This window comes from Scyliorhinus torazame, chromosome 22 (genome assembly GCF_047496885.1).
Source record: "Scyliorhinus torazame isolate Kashiwa2021f chromosome 22, sScyTor2.1, whole genome shotgun sequence".
Lineage (NCBI taxonomy): Eukaryota > Metazoa > Chordata > Chondrichthyes > Carcharhiniformes > Scyliorhinidae > Scyliorhinus > Scyliorhinus torazame.
In genome coordinates, this window is record NC_092728.1 from 110,710,125 (window position 1) to 110,737,083 (window position 26,959).

At 55.1% G+C, this 26,959-nt stretch overlaps 1 protein-coding gene across 1 annotated transcript in view; it reads left to right on the forward strand.

The window, feature by feature from the left end:
* The window catches only part of LOC140398875 (collagen alpha-1(V) chain-like), a 205,606-nt gene that overhangs the window by 80,587 nt on the left and 98,060 nt on the right, over positions 1 to 26,959 (forward strand). The gene's annotated exons all lie outside the window — the stretch shown is intronic.

Consider the following 26,959-nt stretch of genomic DNA (forward strand, 5'->3'; position numbering starts at 1 on the left):
TTGTCATTATTATTATTATCCTCACATTTGTCTTTCCAGCTATTTTTGTGTCATGTGCAAACTTGACAACAGTGCATTCACTTCCCTCGTCCAAGTCATTGATATATATTGTGGATAATTGTGGCGCCAGCCCTGATCTCTGTGACACGCCACTAGTTGCATGTTTCCATCCTGAAAATGCTCTTTTGCCCCAACTCTCTATCTCCTATTAATTAGCCAATCTTCTATCCATGCTAATATGCTTTCCCCAACACCATGGGCTCTTATCTTAATAAGACTGTGCACTTAAGTGCATTACCTTATCGAACACTTTATGATATTACAGAATCACACTGTGCAGAAGGGACTCTTTGGCCAATCAAGTCTGCACTGACAGGTAAAGAACTCCTGCCCTGCCTACCTGACCCCACTCCCAGCACTTGGCTCATAGCCTCGAATGTTCAGACGAGCCAGGTGCTCATCCAGTTCCTTTTTAAAGGATGTGAGGCAACCCACCTCCCCCCCCCCCCCCCCCCCCCGCCCTCCCACAGGCAGCGCGTTCCAGACCCCGCCTCTCCCCCCCTCCCAGGCAGCGCGTTCCAGACCCGCCTCTCCCCCCTCCCAGGCAGCGCGTTCCAGACCCCGCCTCTCACCCCCCTCCCAGGCAGCGCGTTCCAGACCCGCCTCTCACCCCCCCCCCCCTCCCAGGCAGCGCGTTCCAGACCCGCCTCTCCCCCACCCCCTCCCAGGCAGCGTGTTCCAGACCCGCCTCTCCCCCCCTCCCAGACAGAGCGTTCCAGACCCGCCTCTCCCACCCTCCCAGGCAGTGCGTTCCAGACCCGCCTCTCCCACCCTCCCAGGCAGCGCGTTCCAGACCCGCCTCTCCCACCCTCCCAGGCAGCGCGTTCCAGACCCGCCTCTCCCCCCTCCCAGACAGCGCGTTCCAGACCCGCCTCTCCCCCCCCCCTCCAAAGACACCACGTTCCAGACCAGCCTCTCCCCCCCCCCTCCCAGACACCACGTTCCAGACCCCGCCTCTCCTCCCCCCCCCCCCTCCCAGACACCACGTTCCAGACCCGCCTCTCCCCCCCTCCCAGACAGCGCGTTCCAAACCAGCCTCTCTCCCCCCCCCCCCCCCCCCCCAGACAGCGCATTCCAGACCCGCCCCTCCCCCCCCCCCCCCCCCCCAGGCAGCGCGTTCCAGACCCGCCTCCCCCCCCCCCCCCAGACACCACGTTCCAGACCCGCCTCGCCCCCCCCACCCCCCCCCCAGAACACCACGTTCCAGACCCCGCCTCTCACCCCCCCCCCCTCCAGACAGAGCGTTCCAGACCCGCCTCTCCCCCACCCCCCCTCCCAGACACCACGTTCCAGACCCGCCTCTCCCCCCCCTCCCAGGCAGTGCGTTCCAGACCCGCCTCTCCCCCCCCCTCCCAGGCAGCGCGTTCCAGACCCGCCTCTCCCACCCTCCCAGGCAGCGCGTTCCAGACCGTTGCCACCCTCTGGGGAGAAGCGTTCTTCCTCAAATCCCCCCTAAACCTTTGGCACCTTTTTCATACTAATTCTGCAATATATGTGGCACATCGGCACGGTGATTAGCACTGCTGCCTCACAGTGCCAGGGACCCGGGTCGGCACGGTGATTAGCACTGCTGCCTCACAGCGCCAGGGACCCGGGTCGGCACGGTGATTAGCACTGCTGCCTCACAGTGCCAGGGACCCGGGACCGCACGGTGATTAGCACTGCTGCCTCACAGCGCCAGGGACCCGGGTCGGCACGGTGATTAGCACTGCTGCCTCAGAGCGCCAAGGACCCGGGTCGGCACGGTGATTAGAACTGCTGCCTCACAGCGCCAGGGACCCGGGTCGGCACGGTGATTAGCACTGCTGCCTCACAGCGCCAGGGACCCGGGTCGGTACGGTGATTAGCACTGCTGCCTCACAGTGCCAGGGACCCGGGTCGGCACGGTGATTAGCACTGCTGCCTCACAGGGCCAGGGACCCGGGGCAGCACGGTGATTAGCACTGCTGCCTCACAGCGCCAAGGACCCGGGTCGGCACAGTGGTTAGCACTGCTGCATCACAGTGCCAGGGACCCGGGGCAGCACGGTGATTAGCACTGCTGCCTCACAGCGCCAGGGACCCGGGACCGCACGGTGATTAGCACTGCTGCCTCACAGCGCCAGGGACCCGGGTCGGCACAGTGGTTAGCACTGCTGCCTCACAGCGCCAGGGACCCGGGTCGGCACGGTGATTAGCACTGCTGCCTCACAGTGCCAGGGACCCGGGTCGGCACGGTGATTAGCACTGCTGCCTCACAGCGCCAGGGACCCGGGTCGGCACAGTGGTTAGCACTGCTGCCTCACAGCGCCAGGGACCCGGGTCGGCACGGTGATTAGCACTGCTGCCTCACAGTGCCAGGGACCCGGGTCGGCACGGTGATTAGCACTGCTGCCTCACAGTGCCAGGGACCCGGGACCGCACGGTGATTAGCACTGCTGCCTCACAGCGCCAGGGACCCGGGTCGGCACGGTGATTAGCACTGCTGCCTCACAGCGCCAGGGACCCGGGTCGGCACGGTGATTAGCACTGCTGCCTCACAGCGCCAGGGACCCGGGTCGGCACGGTGATTATAGCACTGCTGCCTCACAGTGCCAGGGACCGGGTCGGCACGGTGATTAGCACTGCTGCCTCACAGCGCCAGGGACCCGGGTCGGCACGGTGATTAGCACTGCTGCCTCACAGCGCCAGGGACCCGGGTCGGCACGGTGATTAGCACTGCTGCCTCACAGCGCCAGGGACCCGGGTCGGCACGGTGATTATAGCACTGCTGCCTCACAGCGCCAGGGACCCGGGTCGGCACGGTGATTAGCACTGCTGCCTCACAGCGCCAGGGACCCGGGTCGGCACGGTGATTAGCACTGCTGCCTCACAGCGCCAGGGACCCGGGTCAGCACGGTGATTAGCACTGCTGCCTCACAGCGCCAGGGACCCGGGTCGGCACGGTGATTAGCACTGCTGCCTCACAGCGCCAGGGACCCGGGTCGGCACGGTGATTATAGCACTGCTGCCTCACAGTGCCAGGGACCGGGTCGGCACGGTGATTAGCACTGCTGCCTCACAGCGCCAGGGACCCGGGTCGGCACGGTGATTAGCACTGCTGCCTCACAGCGCCAGGGACCCGGGTCGGCACGGTGATTAGCACTGCTGCCTCACAGTGCCAGGGACCCGGGTCGGCACGGTGATTAGCACTGCTGCCTCACAGCGCCAAGGACCCGGGTCGGCACGGTGATTAGCACTGCTGCCTCACAGTGCCAGGGACCCGGAACCGCACGGTGATTAGCACTGCTGCCTCACAGCGCCAAGGACCCGAGTCGGCACGGTGATTAGCACTGCTGCCTCACAGGGTCAGGGATCCGGGTCAGCACAATGGTTAGCACTGCTGCCTTACAGCGCCAGGGACTCGTGACCGCACGGTGATTAGCACTGCTGCCTCACAGCGCCAGGGACCCGGGTCGGCACGGTGATTAGCACTGCTGCCTCACAGTGCCAGGGACCCGGGTCGGCACGGTGATTAGCACTGCTGCCTCACAGTGCCAGGGACCCGGGACCGCAAGGTGATTAGCACTGCTGCCTCACAGCGCCAAGGACCCGGGTCGGCACGGTGATTAGCACTGCTGCCTCACAGCGCCAGGGACCCGGGTCCGCACGGTGATTAGCACTGCTGCCTCACAGTGCCAGGGACCCGGGTCGGCACGGTGATTAGCACTGCTGCCTCACAGTGCCAGGGACCCGGGTCGGCACGGTGATTAGCACTGATGCCTCACAGCGCCAGGGACCCGGGTCGGCACGGTGATTAGCACTGCTGCCTCACAGTGCCAGGGACCCGGGTCGGCACGGTGATTAGCACTGCTGCCTCACAGCGCCAGGGACCCGGGTCGGCACGGTGATTAGCACTGCTGCCTCACAGTGCCAGGGACCCGGGTCGGCACGGTGATTAGCACTGCTGCCTCACAGCGCCAGGGACCCGGGTCGGCACGGTGATTAGCACTGCTGCCTCACAGTGCCAGGGACCCGGGTCGGCACGGTGATTAGCACTGCTGCCTCACAGTGCCAGGGACCCGGGTCGGCACGGTGATTAGCACTGATGCCTCACAGCGCCAGGGACCCGGGTCGGCACGGTGATTAGCACTGCTGCCTCACAGTGCCAGGGACCCGGGTCGGCACGGTGATTAGCACTGATGCCTCACAGCGCCAGGGACCCGGGTCGGCACGGTGATTAGCACTGCTGCCTCACAGTGCCAGGGACCCGGTTCGGCACGGTGATTAGCACTGCTGCCTCACAGTGCCAAGGACCCGGGTCGGCACGGTGATTAGCACTGCTGCCTCACAGGGCCAGCGATCCGGGTCAGCACAATGGTTAGCACTGCTGCCTCACAGTGCCAGGGACCCGGGGCAGCACGGGGATTAGCACTGCTGCCTCACAGCGCCAGGGACCCGGGTCGGCACGGTGATTAGCACTGCTGCCTCACAGCGCCCGGGACCCGGGTCGGTACGGTGATTAGCACTGCTGCCTCACAGTGCCAGGGACCCGGGACCGCACGGTGATTAGCACTGCTGCCTCACAGCGCCAGGGACCCGGGACGGCACGGTGATTAGCACTGCTGCCTCACAGCGCCAGGGACCCGGGTCGGCACGGTGATTAGCAATGCTGCCTCACAGCGCCAGGGACCCGAGTCGGCACGGTGATTAGCACTGCTGCATCACAGCGCCAGGGACCCGGGTCAGCACGGTAATTAGCACTGCTGCCTCACAGCGCCAGGGAACCGGGGCAGCACGGGGATTAGCACTGCTGCCTCACAGCGCCAGGGACCCGGGTCGGCACGGTAATTAGCACTGCTGCCTCACAGCGCCAGGGACCCGGGTCAGCACGGTAATTAGCACTGCTGCCTCACAGCGCCAGGGACCCGGGTCAGCACGGTAATTAGCACTCCTGCCTCACAGCGCCAGGGACCGGGGTCGGCACGGTGATTAGCACTGCTGCCTCACAGTGCCAGGGACCCGGGTCAGCACGGTGATTAGCACTGCTGCCTCACAGCGCCAGGGACTCGGGTCGGCACGGTGATTAGCACTGCTGCCTCACAGTGCCAGGGACCCGGGTTGGCACGGTGATTAGCACTGCTGCCTCACAGGGCCAGGGACCCGGGTCGGCACGGTGATTAGCACTGCTGCCTCACAGCGCCAGGGACTCGGGTCGGCACGGTGATTAGCACTGCTGCCTCACAGTGCCAGGGACCCGGGTCGGCACGGTGATTAGCACTGCTGCCTCACAGTGCCAGGGACCCGGGTCGGCACGGTGATTAGCACTGCTGCCTCTCAGTGCCAGGGACCCGGGTCGGCACGGTGATTAGCACTGCTGCCTCACAGTGCCAGGGACCCGGGTCGGCACGGTGATTAGCACTGCTGCCTCACAGCGCCAGGGACCCGAGTCGGCACGGTGATTAGCACTGCTGCCTCACAGTGCCAGGGACCCGGGTCGGCACGGTGATTAGCACTGCTGCCTCACAGTGCCAGGGACCCGGGTCGGCACGGTGATTAGCACTGCTGCCTCACAGCGCCAGGGACCCGGGTCGGCACGGTGATTAGCACTGCTGCCTCACAGTGCCAGGGACCCGGGTCGGCACGGTGATTAGCACTGCTGCCTCACAGCGCCAGGGACCCGGGTTGGCACGGTGATTAGCACTGCTGCCTCACAGTGCCAGGGACCCGGGACCGCACGGTGATTAGCACTGCTGCCTCACAGTGCCAGGGACCCGGGGCAGCACGGGGATTAGCACTGCTGCCTCACAGTGCCAGGAACCAGGGTCGGCACGGTGATTAGCACTGCTGCCTCACAGTGCCAGGGACCCGGGTCGGCACGGTGATTAGCACTGCTGCCTCACAGCGCCAGGGACTCTGGTCGGCACGGTGATTAGCACTGCTACCTCACAGCGCCAGGGACCCGAGTCGGCACGGTGATTAGCACTGCTGCCTCACAGCGCCAGGGACCCGGGGCAGCACGGTGATTAGCACTGCTGCCTCACAGCGCCAGGGACTCGGGTCGGCACAGTGATTAGCACTGCTGCCTCACAGTGCCAGGGACCCGGGGCAGCACGGGGATTAGCACTGCTGCCTCACAGCGCCAGGGACCCGGGTCGGCAAGGTGATTAGCACTGCTGCCTCACAGTGCCAGGGACCCGGGGCAGCACGGGGATTAGCACTGCTGCCTCACAGCGCCAGGGACCCGGGTCGGCAAGGTGATTAGCACTGCTGCCTCACAGCGCCAGGGACCCGGGGCAGCACGGGGATTAGCACTGCTGCCTCACAGTGCCAGGGACCCGGGTCGGCACGGTGATTAGCACTGCTGCCTCACAGCGCCAGGGACCCGGGTCGGCACAGGGGTTAGCACTGCTGCCTCACAGTGCCAGGGACCAGGGTCGGCACGGTGATTAGCACTGCTGCCTCACAGCGCCAGGGACCCGGGTCGGCACGGTGATTAGCACTGCTGCCTCACAGTGCCAGGGACCAGGGTCGGCACCGTGATTAGCACTGCTGCCTCACAGCGCCAGGGACCCGAGTCGGCACGGTGATTAGCACTGCTGCCTCACAGTGCCAGGGACCCAGGTCAGCACGGTGATTAGCACTGCTGCCTCATAGGGCCAGGGACTCGGGTCGGCACGGTGATTAGCACTGCTGCCTCACAGTGCCAGGGACCCGGGGCGGCACGGTGATTAGCACTGCTGCCTCACAGCGCCAGGGACCCGGGTCGGCAAGGTGATTAGCACTGCTGCCTCACAGCGCCAGGGACCCAGACAGCACGGTGATTAGCACTGCTGCCTCACAGCGCCAGGGACCCGGGTCGGCAAGGTGATTAGCACTGCTGCCTCACAGCACCAGGGACCCGGGTGGCACGGTGATTAGCACTGCTGCCTCACAGCGCCAAGGACCCGGGTCGGCACGGTGATTAGCACTGCTGCCTCACAGTGCCAGGGACCCGGGGCAGCACGGGGATTAGCACTGCTGCCTCACAGTGCCAGGGAGCCATGTCGGCAAGGTGATTAGCACTGCTGCCTCACAGCACCAAGGACCCAGACAGCACGGTGATTAGCACTGCTGCCTCACAGCGCCAGGGACCCGGGTCGGCAAGGTAATTAGCACTGCTGCCTCACAGCACCAGGGACCCGGGTCGGCACAGGGGTTAGCACTGCTACCTCACAGTGCCAGGGACCCGGGACGGCACGGTGATTAGCACTGCTGCCTCACATCGCCAGGGACGCGAGTCGGCATGGTGATTAGCACTGCTGCCTCACAGCGCCATGGACCCGGGTCGGCACAGTGGTTAGCACTGCTACCTCACAGCGCCAAGGATCCGGGTCAGCACAATGGTTAGCACTGCTGCCTCACAGCGCCAGGGACCCGGGTCGGCACAGGGGTTAGCACTGCTGCCTCACAGTGCCAGGGACCAGGGTCGGCACGGTGATTAGCACTGCTGCCTCACAGCGCCAGGGACCCGGGTCGGCACGGTGATTAGCACTGCTGCCTCACAGTGCCAGGGACCAGGGTCGGCACCGTGATTAGCACTGCTGCCTCACAGCGCCAGGGACCCGAGTCGGCACGGTGATTAGCACTGCTGCCTCACAGTGCCAGGGACCCAGGTCAGCACGGTGATTAGCACTGCTGCCTCATAGGGCCAGGGACTCGGGTCGGCACGGTGATTAGCACTGCTGCCTCACAGTGCCAGGGACCCGGGGCGGCACGGTGATTAGCACTGCTGCCTCACAGCGCCAGGGACCCGGGTCGGCAAGGTGATTAGCACTGCTGCCTCACAGCGCCAGGGACCCAGACAGCACGGTGATTAGCACTGCTGCCTCACAGCGCCAGGGACCCGGGTCGGCAAGGTGATTAGCACTGCTGCCTCACAGCACCAGGGACCCGGGTGGCACGGTGATTAGCACTGCTGCCTCACAGCGCCAAGGACCCGGGTCGGCACGGTGATTAGCACTGCTGCCTCACAGTGCCAGGGACCCGGGGCAGCACGGGGATTAGCACTGCTGCCTCACAGTGCCAGGGAGCCATGTCGGCAAGGTGATTAGCACTGCTGCCTCACAGCACCAAGGACCCAGACAGCACGGTGATTAGCACTGCTGCCTCACAGCGCCAGGGACCCGGGTCGGCAAGGTAATTAGCACTGCTGCCTCACAGCACCAGGGACCCGGGTCGGCACAGGGGTTAGCACTGCTACCTCACAGTGCCAGGGACCCGGGACGGCACGGTGATTAGCACTGCTGCCTCACATCGCCAGGGACGCGAGTCGGCATGGTGATTAGCACTGCTGCCTCACAGCGCCATGGACCCGGGTCGGCACAGTGGTTAGCACTGCTACCTCACAGCGCCAAGGATCCGGGTCAGCACAATGGTTAGCACTGCTGCCTCACAGCGCCAGGGACCCGAGTCGGCATGGAGATTAGCACTGCTGCCTCACAGCGCCAGGGACCCGTGTCGGCACGGTGATTAGCACTGCTCCCTCACAGTGCCAGTGACCCGGGTCGGCATAGTGGTTAGCACTGCTGCCTCACAGGGCTAGGGATCCGGGTCAGCATAGGGGTTAGCACTGCTACCTCACAGTGCCAGGGACCCGGGTCGGCACGGTGATTAGCACTGCTGCCTCACAGCGCCAGGGATCCGGGTCAGCACAATGGTTAACACTGCTGCCTCACAGTGCCAGGGACCCGGTCGGCACAGTGGTTAGCACTGCTACCTGACAGTGCCAGGTACCCGGATCGGCACGGTGATTAGCACTGCTGCCTCACAGCGCCAGGGATCCGGGTCGGCATGGTGATTAGCACTGCTGCCTCACAGCGCCAGGGATCCGGGTCGGCACAGTGGTTAGCACTGCTGCCTCACAGCGCCAGGGACCCGAGTCGGCATGGTGATTAGCACTGCTACCTCACAGTGCCAGGGACCCGGGTCGGTACGGTGATTCGCACTGCTGCCTCACAGCGCCAGGGACCCGGGTCGGTACAGTGATTAGCACTGCTGCCTCACAGTGCCAGGGAACCGGGTCAGCATAGGGGTTAGCACTGCTGCCTCACAGTGCCAGGGACCCGGGTCGGCACAGTGGTTAGCACTGGTGCCTCACAGTGCCAGGGACCCGGGTCGGCACAGTGGTTAGCACTGGTGCCTCACAGTGCCAGGGACCCGGGTCGGCACGGTGATTAGCACTGCTGCCTCATAGCGCCAGGGACCCGAGTCGGCATGGTGATTAGCACTGCTGCCTCACAGCGCCAGGGATCCGGGTCGGCATAGTGGTTAGCACTGGTGCCTCACAGTGCCAGGGACCCGGGACCGCACGGTGATTAGCACTGCTGCCTCACAGTGCCAGGGACCCGGGACCGCACGGTGATTAGCACTGCTACCTCACAGCGCCAGGGACCTGGGTCGGCACAGTGGTTAGCACTGCTGCTTCGCAGTGCCAGGGATCCGGGTCGGCACAGGGATTAGCACTGCTGCCTCACAGTGCCAGGGACCCGGGTCGGCACGGTGATTAGCACTGCTGCTTCACAGCGCCAGGGACCCAGGTTCTGTTCTGGCCTCAGGTGATTGTGTGGAGTCTGCACGTTCTCCCTGTGTCTGCGTGGGTTTCCTCCGGGTCCTCTGGTTTTCTCCCAAATTGTGCCGGTGATGTGGATTGGCCATGACCAATGTGCGGGGTCATGGGGACAGATCGGCGCAGGGTCGGTGCAGACTCGATGGGGCCAAATCAGCTGCTTGTCCACCGAAGGGATTGTATGATATTCTATGAAACCCCCTGACCCTCACCTTGAACTTGTGTCTCCCTCGTAACTGACCCTTCAGGGGAACAGCTGCTCCCTATCCCCCGTGTCCATGCCCCTCAGAATCTTGTACACCTCAATCAGGTTGCCCCTCAGTCTTCTCTGCTCCACTGGTTCCCCTACACCTACCCTGCTCATTGCCACCTCAAAGAATTGTAATAAATTTGGCGGCCATGATCTCCTCTTCATGAAGCCATGTCGACTCTGCTGGATTAAATGATGCATTTCTAAATGCTCTGTTATTACATCCTTTATAATGGACTCTAATACTTTCCAAATGACAGAAGTTAAGCTAACTGGCCTTTGGTTACTTGCTTTTTGCCTCCCTTTCTTTTTGAATAAGGGACAGTTTCCCAATCCTCTGGAACTTTTGCAGAATTTAAGGATTCTTGGAAAATTACTACCAGTGGATCCACTATCTCTATGGCTATTTCCTTTAATACCCTCGATGCAAACCATCAGGTTCAGGGACCTATCGACCTGTAGCCCCAGTAGTTTCCCTCGTGATTATTATCGTATTTATTTCCTAACCCTCACCCCCCTCTGCCCCTTCATTATTTATTTTTGGAATATTATTAGTGTCATCCACCAGAAAGACTGACACAGAGTATTTCTTCAACTCCTCTGTCATTTCCTGGTTCCCCATTATTACTTCCCCAGTTTCACTCTCTGAGGGGCCTATGTTCACTTTGGCCGCCCGCTTCCTTTTTACATATTTAAAGAAACTCTTGCTGTCGGCTTTGATATTACTTGCTAGTTTACCCTCACAGTTTATCTTCTCCCTCTTTATTTTTTTTGGTCACCTTTTGGTGGTTTTTGAAACTTTCCCAATCCTCTGGCTTACCACTAATCTTTGCCACATTGCATGCTTTTTCTTTCAACTTAACACTGGCCTTCAGATTCCTTGGTTAACCATGGTTGATTTATCCCTTCCTAGAATCCTTCTTCCACATTGGGATATATTTTTGTTGTAAGTCATGGACTATTTTCAGAAACGCTTGCCATTGCAGATCAACCGTCTTTCCTGCTAAACTGCTTTCCCCGTCCACTCCAGCCAACTCTGCCCTCGTTCCTTTATAATTCCCCTTATTTAAATTGTTTCTGACCCAAGTTTCTCACTCTCAAACTGAATGCTAGTTTCTACCATGTTATAGTCACTGTTTCCTTGGGAATCGTTTACTCTGAGATTGTTCATTAAACCTGCCTCATTGCACATTACCAGATCCAAAATGGCCTGACCCCTGATTGGATCCACAACCCGTTATTCAAGAAAACTGTCCCGAATATTCTCGATAAATTCTTGCGCACGGCTACCTCTGACAATTTAATTTTCCCAACCTACATGACGATTAAATTCACCCATGATTAAAGCGCTGCCTTTTTTGAACACCTTTATTTTCTCCTGATTTGATTTGATTTATTGTCACATGTACCGAAGTACAGTGAAACGTATTTTCCTGCGGCCGAGGGAACGTACACAGTATGTACATAGTAGACAAAAGAATAATGAACAGAGTACATTGACAAATGGTACATCGACAAACAGTGATTGGTTACAGTGGGGAACAAGGGACCAAGCAAAGCAAATACATGAGCAAGAGCAGCATAGGGCGTCGTGAATAGTGTTCTTACAGGGAACGGATCAGTCCGAGGGGGAGTCGTTGAGGAGTCTAGTAGCTGTGGGGAAGAAGCTGTTCCTGTGTCTGGATGTGATTAATTCTCCATCCTACAGTATAGCTACTGTTTGGGGGCCTGTAAACCAGTGACTCCTCTCCCTTGTTATTTCTTACCTGCACCCAGATGGATTCTACATCTTCTGATCCAACATAATTTCTTACTATTGTATTTATCCCATCTCAGACTAACAAAGCTACCCCACCAGCCTTTACTTCCTGCCTGTCCTGACGAAAACTCACATACCCCTGAATACTTAGTCCCCAGTTCTGATTTCCCAGTAACTGCATCTATATAATGGTGATAAGATCATATCCATTAACCTCAATTTGTGCTCTTAATTTATTTATTTTGTGCTCTGTGTATCATTACCTAAATAGCTGCCTTTATAATGCTGCCATATCTGTGTATCCCCCTCCAGGACCCATCCCCACCCCCCCTCCCAACACGGTTCAGATTGGCCATTTCAACGGTACAGCCCCCACTTTCTACAGTGCTGGTGCCAGTGTTGCACGCCCCGAGACCCACTGCTCCCACACCAGTCCCTGAGCCACATATTCATCTCTCTTACTTTCTGTACCCTCTGCCAAATAGCCTGTGTCTCAGGTAATAATCCAGAGATTTCACAAATGATGTGGGATGGAGGATGATGCTTTCAGAAATGCCTGTCTGTGCTGCTGAGTGTGGAATCGCCGACTATAGCAGCTGCATTTCTCCCCCTTGTTGTTCCCCCCCCTGCTCTGCCCTGTCCTGCCCTGCCCCGCCACGCCCTGCTCTGCCCTGCCCTGCTCTGCCCCGCCCTGCCCTGCTCTGCCCTGCTCTGCCCCGCTCTGCCCCGCCCTGCCCTGCTCTGCCCTGCTCTGCCCTGCCCTGCCCTGCTCTCCCCTGCCCTGCCCTGCTCCCCTGCCCTGTCCTGCTCTGCCGCCCTGCCCTGCCACTCTACCCTGCTCTGCCTTGCCCTGCCCTGACCTGCCCTGACCTGCCCTGCCCTGCCCTGTCCTGCTCTGCTCTGCCCTGCCCTGCCCTGCCGCTCTGCCCTGCCCTGCCCTGCCGCCCCACCCTGCCCTGCTCCCTGCCCTGCCCTGCCCTGTCCTGCTCTGCTCTGCCGCCCTGCCCTGCCCTGCCGCCCTGCCCTGTTCTGCCGCCCAGCCCTTCCCTGCTCTGCCGCCCTGCCCTGCCTTGCTGCCCTGCCCTGCCCTGCTCTGCTGCCCTGCCCTGCCGCCCTGCCCTGCCCTGCTCCACTGCCCTGTCCTGCTCTGCCCTGCTCTGCCGCCCTGCCCTGCTCTGCCACCCTGCCGCCCTGCCCTGCCGCCCTGCTCTGCCGCTCTGCCCTGCCGCTCTGCCCTGCCGCTCTGCCCTGCCCTGCTCTGCCCTGCCCGGCCCTGCCCTGCTCTGCCCTGCCCTGCTCTGCCCTGCCCTGCCCTGCCGCTCTGCCCTGCCCTTCCCTGCTCTGCCGCCCTGCCCTGCCCTGCCGCCCTGCCGCCCTGCTCTGCCCTGCCCTGCTCTGCCCTGCCCTGCTCTGCCCTGCCCGGCCCTGCCCTGCCCTGCTCTGCCCTGCCCTGCCCTGCCCTGCCCTGCCCTGCCCTGCCCTGCCCTGCCCTGCTCTGCACTGCCCTGCCCCGCCCTGCCCTGCCCTGCCGCCCTGCCGTGCTCTGTTGCTCTGCTACCGGGGCCTGGGTCTGGATTCCAGTCCTTCAGGATGGGATCACTGTCAGCCGTGTCCAATGCTGAGTGCCAGTTTGAGACTGGCACAGACCCGGAGGTCTCCGGATCTCGCTGTCTCTTCCTAATCCTCCCAGGGGTCACCCATTGACTACCGTGACCTCTGTGGGGTGTGTGGGGTGATGTGACCACCGTCGGGAGCACATGGTCCTCACCCTGATGCTCTGCAGCTGCTTCCCAAGCTGAGAAATCCTCAGCTCGAGGAGCTGAGGACACCTGAAGATGTTGGACAGGAACTGAGAGCAACAGCTTTCCATCTCCCATCATAGTCATCAAAAGTAAATCTCCAGTCCCTCTTTCATGTCATTCAAATTTAAACTATGGCCATAGAACAGCAGTCACACTCTTCCTTAGCATTTAATAATATACAAAACCACAATGACATCTCGATATTTCCCAGATCACATTTTAAACCGGTAACATGGTTTAGAGAGAAAAAAAGAGAAATATTCCCCAACCAATCAATACTCGGTTTTTTTGTTTAATAGTTCCAACTTCATATTGTCACACTGATCTCACTGAGCTTCACTCTGTATCTAACCCCGTGCTGTACCTGTCCTGGGAGTGTTTGATGGGGACGGTGTAGAGGGAGCTTCACTCTGTATCTAACCCCATGCTGTACCTGTCCTGCGAGTGTTTGATGGGGACAGTGTAGAGGGAGCTTTACTCTGTATCTAACCCCGTGCTGTACCTGTCCTGGGAGTGTTTGATGGGGACAGTGTAGAGGGGGCTTTACTCTGTATCTAACCCCGTGCTGTACCTGTCCTGGGAGTGTTTGATGGGGACAGTGTAGAGGGAGCTTTACTCTGTATCTAACCCCGTGCTGTACCTGTCCTGGGAGTGTTTGATGGGGACAGTGTAGAGGCAGCTTTACTCTGTATCTAACCCCGTGCTGTACCTGTCCTGGGAGTGTTTGATGGGGACAGTGCAGAGGGAGCTTTACTCTGTATCTAAACCCATGCTGTACCTGTCCTGGGAGTGTCTGATGGGGACAGTGTAGAGGGAGCTTTACTCTGTATCTAACCCCGTGCTGTACCTGTCCAGGGAGTGTCTGATGGGGACAGTGTAGAGGGAGCTTTACTCTGTATCTAACCCCGTGCTGTACCTGTCCTGAGAGTGTTTGATGGGGACAGTGTAGAGGCAGCTTTACGCTGTATCTAACCCCATGCTGTACCTGTCCAGGGAGTGTCTGATGGGGACAGTGTAGAGGGAGCTTTACGCTGTATCTAACCCCGTGCTGTACCTGTCCTGGGAGTGTTTGATGGGGACAGTGTAGAGGGAGCTTTACTCTGTATCTAACCCCGTGCTGTACCTGTCCTGGGAGTGTTTGATGGGGACAGTGTAGAGGGAGCTTTACTCTGTATCTATCCCCGTGCTGTACCTGTCCTGGGAGTGTTTGATGGGGACAGTGTAGAGGGAGCTTTACTCTGTATCTAACCCCGTGCTGTACCTGTCCTGGGAGTGTTTGATGGGGACAGTGTAGAGGGAGCTTTACTCTGTATCTAATCCCGTGCTGTACCTGTCCTGGGAGTGTTTGATGGTGACAGTGTAGAGGGAGCTGTACTCTGTATCTAACCCCGTGCTGTACCTGTCCTGGGAGTGTTTGACGGGACAGTGTTGAATAGAATGTTGCTCTAAATGATTTTAATATTATTTTGCTTATCTTTACTCTGGACAGAAACTTTGCTTTGGGAAAAACTCATATGTTTTTGTAATTACAGCAATTTTAGCAGATGATAGAATATCCCTTTTTGCATCTGCCCAGGCCCCAGTGCCATTGTTTTGTATTGCTCCCATAAGAATGGTCACATGGCTGAACTCTGACCTTTATTGGCCACTGTTTTGCTGTGAGGAATGAAGATTTCTTCCGAGTGGAGTGGTAGGAGAAAGCTTTGCATTGCTGCAATGGATAATTTACAGAGGCATTCCCTCGGGACAATCCGGTCTGTGTACATCTGTGCCACAGTTTTAGGGTAGCATTACTCAGTGTCCATTTGATTCCTGCGCTGAGCGCAGTGCGAATGGCAAAGAGACGATGAAGGAGGGAGGAGGTGCAGACTGCTGGGATGGGATTGGGATTTGGGTGAGGGAAGGGCAGTGGATTGGGTTATAATGACGGGCAGTGGTCGAGATTCAGGCGCAGAGGTGGAGTATGGAGCGGCAGAAAAGTGGGGGCAAGGATAGAGGAAACGGCTGAAGGCACTGGTCTCTGCAAAGGCTACGGGCTCCGAGAACATTCCGGCAATAGTACTGAAGACTTGTGCCCCGAGCCAAGTTGTTCCAGTACAGCTACAACACTGGCATCTACCCAGCAACGTGGAAAATTGCCCAGGTGTGTCCTGTACACAAGAAACAGGACAAATCCAACCCAGCCAATTACCGCCCTATCAGTCTCCTCTCCAACATCAGCAAAGTGATGGAAGGAGTCATCAACAGAGCTATCAAGCGGCACTTACTCAGCAACAACCTGCTCACAGACGCTCAGTTTGGGTTCCGCAAGGGTCACTCAGCTCCTGACCTCATTACAGACTTGGTTCAAACATGGACTAAAGAGCTGAACTCCAGAGGTGAGGTGAGAGTGACTGCCCTCAACATCAAGGCAGCATTTGACCGGGTATGACATCAAGGAGTCCGAGCTAAACTGGAGTCAATGGGAATCAGGGGGAAAACTCTCCGCTGGTTGGAGTCATACCCGGCACAAAGGTTGTATTTGTTAGAGGTCAGTTATCTCCGTTCCAGGACATCACTGCAGGAGCTCCTCAGGGTAGTGTCCTCGGCCCAACCATCTTCAGCTGCTTCATCAATGACCTCCCTTCCATCAGAAGGGTTGATGTTCACTGCACAATGTTCAGCACCATTTGTGACTCCTCAGACACTGAAGTAGGCCATGTCCCAGTGCAACATGAGCTGGACAATATCCAAGTTTGGTCTGACAAGTGTTACGACACCCTGAACGGGTGTGCGGTCAATTGTAGCCCCCCAGGCCCAGAATCCCAACATGGGTGAATTAACCAATTACTTGTATTTTTTTGAGATCTTTGCCCCTGACTGCTCCAATGTCTTACAGACACCAGTTTGCAAATAAAACACAAAAAAACTTTATTTACAACAATAAAAGAGATACATGCAATGGCGATAATAGAACAATGGTCTGCTCATCTAATTATTCCCCCCTTCTCCATCCCACCCTCTACCCACACACAATGGGGAAGGGAAGGATGAAAATAACGGGGATTAAAATGGGAATGAGAGATGAGTTTCTTCGCTGCTGAGGTTGTAGTCTTTGTAGTCGGCTATCTTCCCGGGATGCGGAGTGTTGAAACCACCAGCTGGTTTATGACCTTCTCGCTGTAACCTTGAGGCCGGATTCTCAGGCAGTGGGATGCCCCCTAAGGAGACACTTTAACTTGTGTTGACCTGAGCCTGACCACAGAAGATGGACTTCAGGCCTGTTCAGTTGCTTATCTGTTGCCAGCTTCAGCAGACTGACCAACAGCTTCTCTCAGTGAAACGGAGGATCCGGGCAGCAGCTTTCACAAGGCCTTCGTGTTATCTGGTAACTTTAGAGGGAGAGGAATCCGGAAAACTCCTCTCCGCAGCTCTGTCTGGCTTTAAATACTGACTCGCTGGATGCAGAGAAAACACTCGCTGCTCTGACACCCGGACTGAGCTCCAGCTGAGCTTTCAGAGAGCGAGATCCACACTTTCTGGGAGAGATATTTAACAGCTCAGCTCCTGAGCTCAGATCAAACTGAAAACAGAGTCACACAGCAAGGAACCTTCCAGAACAATCCGGATCAATCCGGGATTTCAATGGAGTCTATTGGCTGCTGGCCAAGTCCATCAAAATGTCATCACTGGACCAGGCCAAATAACCCATTGTTTAGGGGGGTGTTCCTGGACCGGCCCACATAGCCCTTTATACAGGGGTTTGTTCTTGTTTAAAAATAAAGGCTGGGATACTATAGAAGCCCACAGAACAGAGAACAAGAGGAATTACGCGAGGAAAGCAAGAGTTAAATAGGGAAAGCAAGGGTTAAACATGAGGATCCTTAAACAAGTGGAATGTTACAAACTTCCCCCTCCCCCATGACATTCAATGGCATCACCATCACTGAATCCCCCAAAATCAACATCCTGGGGTTACTATTGACCAGAAACTGAATTGGACCCAGACACATTAATACTGTGGCTACCAGGCAGGTCAAAGGCTAGGAATCCTACAGCGAGTAACTCACCTCCTGACCCCCCCACAGCCTGTCCACCACCTACAAGGCACAAGTCAGGAGTGAGATGGGATACTCTCCACTTGGCTGGGTGAGTGCAGCTCCAACAACACTCAAGAAGCTCAACACCATCCAGGACAAAGCAGCCCCGCTTGATTGGCTCCCCATCCACAAACATTCAAACCCTCCACCAGCGACGCACAGTGGCAGCCGTGTGTACATCTATAAGATGGACTGCAGGAACTCACCAAGGCTCCTGAGGCAGCACCTTCCAAACCCACGGCCACTACCATCTAGAAGGACAAGAGCAGCAGATACCCGGGAACCCCACCACCTGGAGACTCCCCTCCGAGTCACTCACCATCCTGATTCAAGACGATAGCTCACCATCACCTTCGCAAAGGTGATTAGGAATGGATAATAAATGTTGGCTGAGCCCACATCCCTCAAATGAATTTAAAAAGGGGGGATAATGATGGAGGTGATAGCGTGGGGTTTATTAGATCTGAAAGTTGAATACGTGGCTGAAAGATTGGTGTGGGGGTAATGGGTTTTGATTCTTGGGCACTGGCACCACTCCTGGGGTAAGTGGGAACTGTATTGTTGGGACTGTTTACACCTGAATCATGCTGGGGTCAGTCACCTGGCAGATTGTATCACTAGGACTTTAGAGATGGCTTTAAACTAGAAAGGAACAGAGCACACAAATCATAGAATCCCGACATTTGGCCCATCAAGCCTGGACTGACCCTTCCAAAAGTGCACTCAACCGAGGTCCACACCCCCGCCCTATCCCCAAAGCCCCATCTAACATTTGGACACTAAGGGCAATTAGCATGGTCAGTCCACCTAACCTGCACATCTTTGGACTGTGGGAGGAAACATGTGGCCGGATTCTCTGACCCCCCCCGCCGGGTCGGAGAATCGCCGGGGGTCCCGCCTCGGAGAATGGCGGGGTCCGGCGCGACACAATAGGCCCCGGGGCTGCCCGAATTCTCTGGCCTGCGATGGGCCGAAGTCCCGCCCGTCTTTTGCCAGTCTCGCCGGCGTAAATTGGAGTAGGTCCTTACCGGCGGGACCTGGCGGCGCGGGCGGGCTCCGGGGGGCATGGGGGGGATCTGGCCCCGGCCGGCGGGACGGCAGCCACTCCGGGGCGGGCCTAGCCCAGAAGGTGCCGAGGATTCCGCACCTTTGGGGCGACCCGACGCCGGAGTGGTTCCCGCCACTCCCTCCCGCCGGAGTTGCCCATCCCGCCGATTACGGAAGAATCCCGCCCATGGTTGCAAAGTGAGCAAGGCTAGGAACTGAATATTTAAGGATATTAGACATTTTCATTTTGGAATAATAGTAAAGAAGGAAAGGAGCTACAGTAGCTTTGATAAATTCTGTTGTTGTTACATCCAACAACTGGCTGGTTTAGCTCAGTGGGCGAGACAGCTGGTTTGTGATGCAGAGCAAGCCCAGCAGCGCGGGTTCAACTCCCGTACCAGCCTCCCCGACCAGGCGCTGGAATGTGAACTCGAGGGGCTTTTCACAGTGACTTCATACTTGTGACAATAAAAGATTATTATCATTATTATCATAGTGAGAAATGATCCTGGCTCAGAATATCAAGATGTCAAATCTGTTTAGATGAGGATCAAAAATAGCAAATGAAAGAAGTGACCGGTGGGAGTAGTTTATAGGCCCCTACCAGTAGCTACATTGTTCAGTACTGTACACGCCAATAAATAAAAGGGGCTTTTAAGAAAGGAACTGCAAGAATTCTGAGCGATTTTAATCTTCATATAAATTGGATGAACTAAAGTGGAAACATTAGCCTTGAGGATTACTTCATCGAACGCATTTGGGACAGTTCCTGAGAACAATGCATTCTAGGAAAATCCATGGAGCACGCTATTTTAGACCTGGTAATGCATAATAGAATTAATTAATTATCTGATAGTAAAGGATTGTCCAGGCAAGAGTGATCAGAACATGATAGAATTTCACATTCAGTTTGAGGGTGATAAACTCGAGTGTAAAACTAGTGTCTTAAATAAAAGATTTTTAAAATACTAGATTTTTGGGGGGATGTAGGCATTGCTGGGTGGGCCAGCATTTATTTCCCATCCCGAGCTGCCCTTCATTTCAGAGAGCATTTGAGAATCAACCACATTGCTGTGGAAGTATGTATACATCCATGTATGTTAGACGAGGTAACAATGACGGACAATCACCAATGGTTTCATGGTCATCATTAGAGTTTTAATTCCAGATTTGAACCCGGGTCCCCAGATTTTTTAAAAATAATCTTTATTGTCACAAGCAGGCTTACATTAACACTGCAATGAAGTTACCATGAAAAGCCCCTAGTCGCCACATTCTGGCACCTATTCGGGTACACAGAGGGAGAACTCCGAATGTCCAAATTTTCTAACAGCACGTCTTCTCCTGGTCTCTGCATTACTAGTCCAGTGACAATACCACTATGCTACTGCCTCAAAGGTACAAGGATAGGAAGAGAGTGTTCGCTATAAAGGTTGGTTAAAAGGTAAGACAGTTGATACACGGAGTGTTGATGAGAGTATTGCTATTGATGTGGCGTACATGAACATTAAAAAGGCATTTGATAAAGGCCACACAACAGACTTTCAAGCAAAGTTAGAGCTCATGGAATAAAAGGGGCAGGAGAGACATGGACACGAAATTGTCTGAGTGGCAGAAAATAAGAGAGTCGCGGCTAATGGACGTTTTTTGGGGCTGAGGGAAGATTTCTTAGAATTTAGAATTTACAGTGCAGAAGGAGGCCATTCAGCCCATCGAGTCTGCACCGGCCCTTGGAAAGAGCACCCTAACCAAACCCATGCCTCCACCCTATCCCCATAACCCAGTAGCCCCACCTAAGGGCAATTTATCACGGCCAATCCACCTAACCCGCACGTCTTTGGACTATGGGAGGAAACCGGAACACCCGGAGGAAACCCACGCAGACACTGGGAGAACGTGCCGACTCCGCACAGACAGTGACCCAGCGGGGAATCGAACCCGGGACCCTGGCGCTGTGAAGCCACAGTGCTAACCACTGTGCCGCCGTGCTGCCCAGGAATTCCCCAGCTGTGGTTCCAGATGTATATGTTAATCAGCTAGACCTTTGTGTACAGAGCACAAATTCAATATTTGTGGCTGCAACAAAACTCAGAAGTATTGTGAACTGGGAGGAGGAGAGTGTAGAGTTTCAAAGGGACAGGTTGGTGGGATGGGCAGACAGCTGGCAGATCAAATTCAATGCAAAGAGATGTGAAGCGAGGAATTTTGGTCGGATGTGCAGAGACAATATAAAATAAAGGGTATAGATCTACATCTGGTGCAGGATAAGAGGGACCTGGGTGTTTATGTACAGAAGTCAGTGAAGTTGGCAGGACAGGTTGAGTGAGCAGTTAATAAAGCATACAGTATCCTGGGTTTTATTAATGGGGGCACCGAGTACGAGAGCAAGGAGGTTGGGTTGAACTTGGATAAAACACTGGCTTCAGCCTCAGCTGGAGCATTGTGCCCAGTTCTGGGCACCACACATTGGGAAAGATGTGAAGACATTGGAGAGACAGCAGAAAAGATTCATAAGAATGGTTCCAGGGATGAGGAACTTCACTTATGTGGGTAGATTGGAAAGAAAGGAACTGCTCTCCTTGGAGAAGGGAAGGCTGACCATAAGATAGAAGCGGAATAATGCCATTCGGCCCATCAATTCTGCTCCGGCATTTGATCATGATTGATATTCTCCTCATTCCCATTCTCCTGCCTTCTCTCTGTAACCCGTGACCCCCTGATTAATCAAGAAATCTCCTGATTAATCAAGAACACCAGACTTGTGTTTGAGGTGCTGTTACCTACAGGGCAGTAAAACCAAGAGCTGGAAGATGGAATTAGACAGAATAATTCTTTCTTAGAACATAAGAACGAGGAGCAGGAGTCGGCAGTTTAGCCTCTCGAGCCTGCTCCACCGTTCAATGCGATTGTGACTGCTCTCATCCTGGCCTCAACTCCACCGCCCTGCCCGTTCTCCATAACCCTTCACTCCATTACTAATTAAAAATCTGTCTAACTCCTCCTTAGATTTACTCACTGTCCCAGCATCCACCGCACTCTGGGGTAGCAAATTCCACAGATTCACGACCCTTTGGGATAAAGTTTCTCCTCAAATCTTTTTTAAATTTGCTCCCCCTTATCCTGAGACTATGACCTCTGGTTTTAGAAAGCCCCACAAGAGGCAGCATCAGCTCCACGTCTACTTTATCCAGACCTTTTAGCATCGTGTACACCTCAATTAGATCTCCCCTCATTCTTCTAAACTCTGGAGTGTATCGGCCTAAACTGCTCAATCTCTCCTGGTACGACAAACCCCTCGTCACTGGAATCAATCCAGTGACCCTCCTCTGAACTGCCTCCAATGTCACTACATCTTTCCTCAAATAACGGGACCAAAACTGTGCACAATACTCCAGATGTGGTGTTCCAGAGGGAATTGGATGTTATCCCTGAAGGAAGAATGTTTAGAGCTATCGGGAAAGGTGAGGGAATCACACGAGGCAAAGTGCTCCTTTGCAGAGGCAGTGCCGACTCGATGGGCCGAATGGTCTCGTACTGTAACCTTTGAATGACTTTAAGCAGTGGTAGATATTTAAGGAGATATTTCACAAGTCAACAACGATATATTTCACTGATCAAGAAAGTTTCTATGGGGTAAATTGTTTGGTCCCCACCCATCGTGGGAATCTTCGCCGGCGGGATGGACAATTTGACGGACCATTGAAAGGTCAGCTGACCGAGAGCAGAAATTTCCAGTGTCGGGGGATGGGGGGGCTGGACGACCCCACCCTATCAGAATGATGCACTATCGTTGGCCAACTAAGACAGTTAAGGACGGTATCAAATAGAGAGGAAGAAGTGTGCAATCCTGCAAAGACTAGTAGCCAAGAAACAAACAAAGAATGGCTTAAAAACAGAGAAATAGAATGTGAGTAAAGCAGCAATGAATAGAAAACAGAATGTAAGAGCTTCCCAGAATATATAAAAAGTAAGAGAGTAGCTAAAGTGAACAGTGCTCTCTTGGAGGGCGAAACTGGGGAATTAATAATCTGAAACAAGAAAACAGAAGGAATTTGAACAATTATTTTGAACAGGTAAAAAATATAAAAAGTAGCCCAAGGATAGGAGGAAATCAAGGGGCATGAGGGAGGCAGCTGAAAACAATCGCTGTCACTGGCTAACAAGTCTGTTGAACATGGTGGGCTGCATCCTAAGGCCTTAAACCAAGTAGCTGCAGAGATAAGGGGCTGGATTCTTCCTCCCCGTACACCGCAAGATGACCTCGGGTGGGATTCTCCGGTCGCCGGGCGGGCACGGCTGGAAACTCCCACCCAATGATGATTCGGTACTAGATTTTCCCAAACTCCCTAGATTCTGGAAAGTTCTGAGCAGATTGGAAAACCACAAATTGACACAACAATTTAATACAGGAGGGAGACAGAGGGCAGGAAACTATAGGCCAGTTAGCCTAACATGTGCCCTTGCCAAAATGCGAGAATCCATTATTAAGGAAGGACATTTAGAAAATCACAATTCTATCAGGCAGAGTTAACATGGTTTTGTGAAAGGGAAATGGTGTTTGACTAATTTATTAGAGTGTTTTGAGGAAGTAACAAGCAACGTGGATAAAGGAGAACCTGTAGATGTAGTGGGCTTGGATCTCCAACAAGCATGCGATAAGGTGTCACACAACAGGTTATTACAGATAAGAGCTCATGGTATTGAGGATAAGATATCAGTGTGGATAGAGGACTGGCTAACTATCAGAAAACAGAGATTAAAGAGGATAAATAGGTCATTTTCAGTTGGCAAACGTAACTAGTGGAGTGTCACAGGGTTCAGTGCTGGAACCTTAGATATTTACAATATATACTAGTGACTTGGATGAAGGGACCAACTGTATTGGAGCTGAATCTGCCCATGACACAAAGGTCGGTGAGAAAGTAAGTTGTGTGGAGGATACAAAGAGTCTGTAAAGGGATGTAGACTGGGTGGAGTGAGTGAGCAAAAACTGACAGGAGGATCATGTGGGGAAGTAGGAACCTATCCACTTTGGCAGGAAGAATGGAAAAGCAGCAAGTTATTTAAAACTTTCAAAGTGGCATAATATTTAAGTCGAGAAAGAGTACAGGATGTGACAGAGGGTGCAATCTGGGTATCCTTGTACATCAATCACAAAAGGTTCGTCTGCAGGTGCAATTAATGTGGAAGGCAAGTGGATTGTTGGCCATTATTGCAGTGGGAATGGAGTGTAAAAGGAGCAAAGTCTTGCCCCAACTCTACAGGGTGTTGGGAGCTGGAGTCCTGGGCTCAGGGATATAACTTCATTGGAGACGGTTCAGTGAAGGTTCACCCGGCTGGTTCCTGGGATCAAGGGGTTTGTCGGATGAGGAAAGATTGAGCAGGTTGGGTCGATACTCACTGGAGTTTGGAAGAAAGAGGTGATCTTGTTGAAAGATAAGGAATTTGGCAGGGTGGATGCTGGGAGGATGTTTCCCCTCGAGGGGGAAATCTACAACTCGGGGCACATTTTCAGAATAATGGGGTCTCTCATTGAAGACCGAGATGAGGAGGAATTTCTTCTCTCGAGGATTGTTGGTCTTTGGAATTTTCTTTCCCGGAGAGTCGTGGAGGCTGGGTCACTGGCCATCGTCAATTCTGAGTTTGATTTTTGATCAATTTTGGGTCGTAGATTCTGGGGGACAGACAGGAACAAATTGAGACCACAATCTGATTGGCCATGGTTTTGCTGAAAGGCGGAGCTGACTGGAGGGGCTGAATGGCCTAGTTTTGCTCCTGTCTCTTCTGACATTGAGAGACTAGGAGAGGGAGGAGGGAAAGTGGGAGAGGGAACAGAGAGGATGAGGAGTTGAGGTGGGGCAGGTGAGGGATGGAATGTGAAGAGGCAGCGAGGGAGAGATGGAAGGGGAAGGTTCAGCTGCAAGAGGCTTTAGTTTGGAAACGCCACGTGACGAACCCAAGTCCAGCTGATTAAAAATCCTGTCGCATTTGAGAGCTTTGTTATTTTTTCAAAGTGGTTGTTTTTGAATCTGGAAACGACCAGAATCCGGTTTTAATGTTGGCAAAACGATTGGTTGATGTGGGTTTCTGTGTAAACCTTGTAAGAGGAAAACAGTCCCTTCAGTTTGAGTAATGAATATTTGGGAAAGTAACCTTGGCTGAGAATTTCCACCTGTGGACAGAATTGAACGAAGGCCAAAGTCTGAGAAACACAGGTCTAATTGTCCTCACCCCGTGTGAAAACTTGGTACATCCTAACTTGACACCAGCCAACATATTCAACTCAGTTGTGTAGATGTTCAGAGCCTCACACACTCACTCAGGTATCATGGGTGCCCCAACATGCATTGCCACGCAGCACCCACACTGCACCTACAGCACCCACACTGCACCTACAGCACCCACACAGCACCTACAACACCCACACAGCACCTACAGCACCCACACTGCACCTACAGCACTCACGCAGCACCCACACTGCACCTACAGCACCCACACTGCACCTACAGCACCCACACAGCGCCTACAGCACCCACACAGCACCTACAGCACCCACACTGCACCCACACAGCACCTACAGCACCCACACAGCACCTACAGCACCCGCGCAGCACCCACACAGCACCTACAGCACCCACACAGCACCTACAGCACCCACACAGCACCTACAGCACCCACACTGCACCTACAGCACCCACACAGCACCTACAGCACCTACAGCACCTACACAGCACCTACACTGCACCTACAGCACCCACACTGCACCTACAGCACTCACGCAGCACCCACACTGCACCTACAGCACCCACACAGCGCCTACAGCACCCACACAGCACCTACAACACTCACGCAGCACCCACACTGCACCTACAGCACCCACACAGCACCTACAGCACCCACACAGCACATACATCACCCACACTGCACCTACAGCACTCACGCAGCACCCACACAGCACCTACAGCACCCACACTGCACCCACACAGCACCTACAGCACCCACACAGCACCTACAGCACCCGCGCAGCACCCACACAGCACCTACAGCACCCACACAGCACCTACAGCACCCACACAGCACCTACAGCACCCACACAGCGCCTACAGCACCCACACAGCACCTACAACACTCACGCAGCACCCACACTGCACCTACAGCACCCACACAGCACCTACAGCACCCACACAGCACCTACATCACCCACGCTGCACCTACATCACCCACGCTGCACCTACAGCACTCACGCAGCACCCACACAGCGCCTACAGCACCCACACAGCACCTACAGCACCCACACAGCACCTACAGCACCCACACTGCACCTACAGCACCCACACTGCACCTACAGCACCCACACTGCACCTACAGCACCCACACTGCACCTACAGCACCCACACTGCACCTACAGCACCCACACTGCACCTACAGCACCTACAGCACCCACACTGCACCTACAGCACCTATGCAGCACCCACACGGCACCCACGCAGCACCCATACAGCACTTACAGCACCCACGCACAGTCACACATATACTCACATACACACATTCAGCCCTATTCACGGTCACGTACTGATTCACGTTGTCACTCGTTGCCCATTCTCGCATTTCTATCTGTTCACCCATTCCCGTGAACACATTCACACCCAGAAATCCTTAGGGAGTCTCCCAAACCTCCCAGCTTAGCGATGTGTTGGCTGCAACTTCCAACAAACGCCCTCGCACGAGGCAGAGGGGATAAGACCCGATGTTTCACACAGTCACGAACATGTCCTGATAATCGCTGTCAATGCATTTTCAATATTCACCATTTAAAATAAAAGACCCCGGCTGTACCTGTCCCGGGAGCGTTCGATGTCTTGAAGGGACGTGATCTCTTTTTCAACCATTAAAAGAACATGAAGTTCACAAGAACATTATTGAACTAAAACTAAAGAATGAGAAGAGATTGAATCCATTGTCATTCTGAGTGTGTTTAATGTCCGTTACAGATACCTAATGGAGCATGGAACTTGTGAGTTTTCTGTTTTGTTACATTCCCGAAAGGATTATATTTTGGTTGGACATGCTGAACTGTACATTATTGTTTCAGTAAAGTCAGCCAAAGCTGCAGAGAGACTTCTTGCCAAACATAAGTTGTCTGGCTGGGTCTCTGCGATGAAATCGAGCAGGAAAATAAACTTGAGGACTTGCTGAGGGCTCGAGGCGGAATATTGGTCTCGGTCTTTGGTGTGTGAATCCCTATCCCAGAGTGTGCCATCCCAATCCATCCCTCCCAACACAGCCGTTCCCACCTCGGACCAGGATCAACCCTGGAGTTGACCTCTCCCGTGCCGCGCCCCACGCACCAACCATGGGCACCTCAACACGTCTGCTGCCCTCACGGCCGGACACCCTG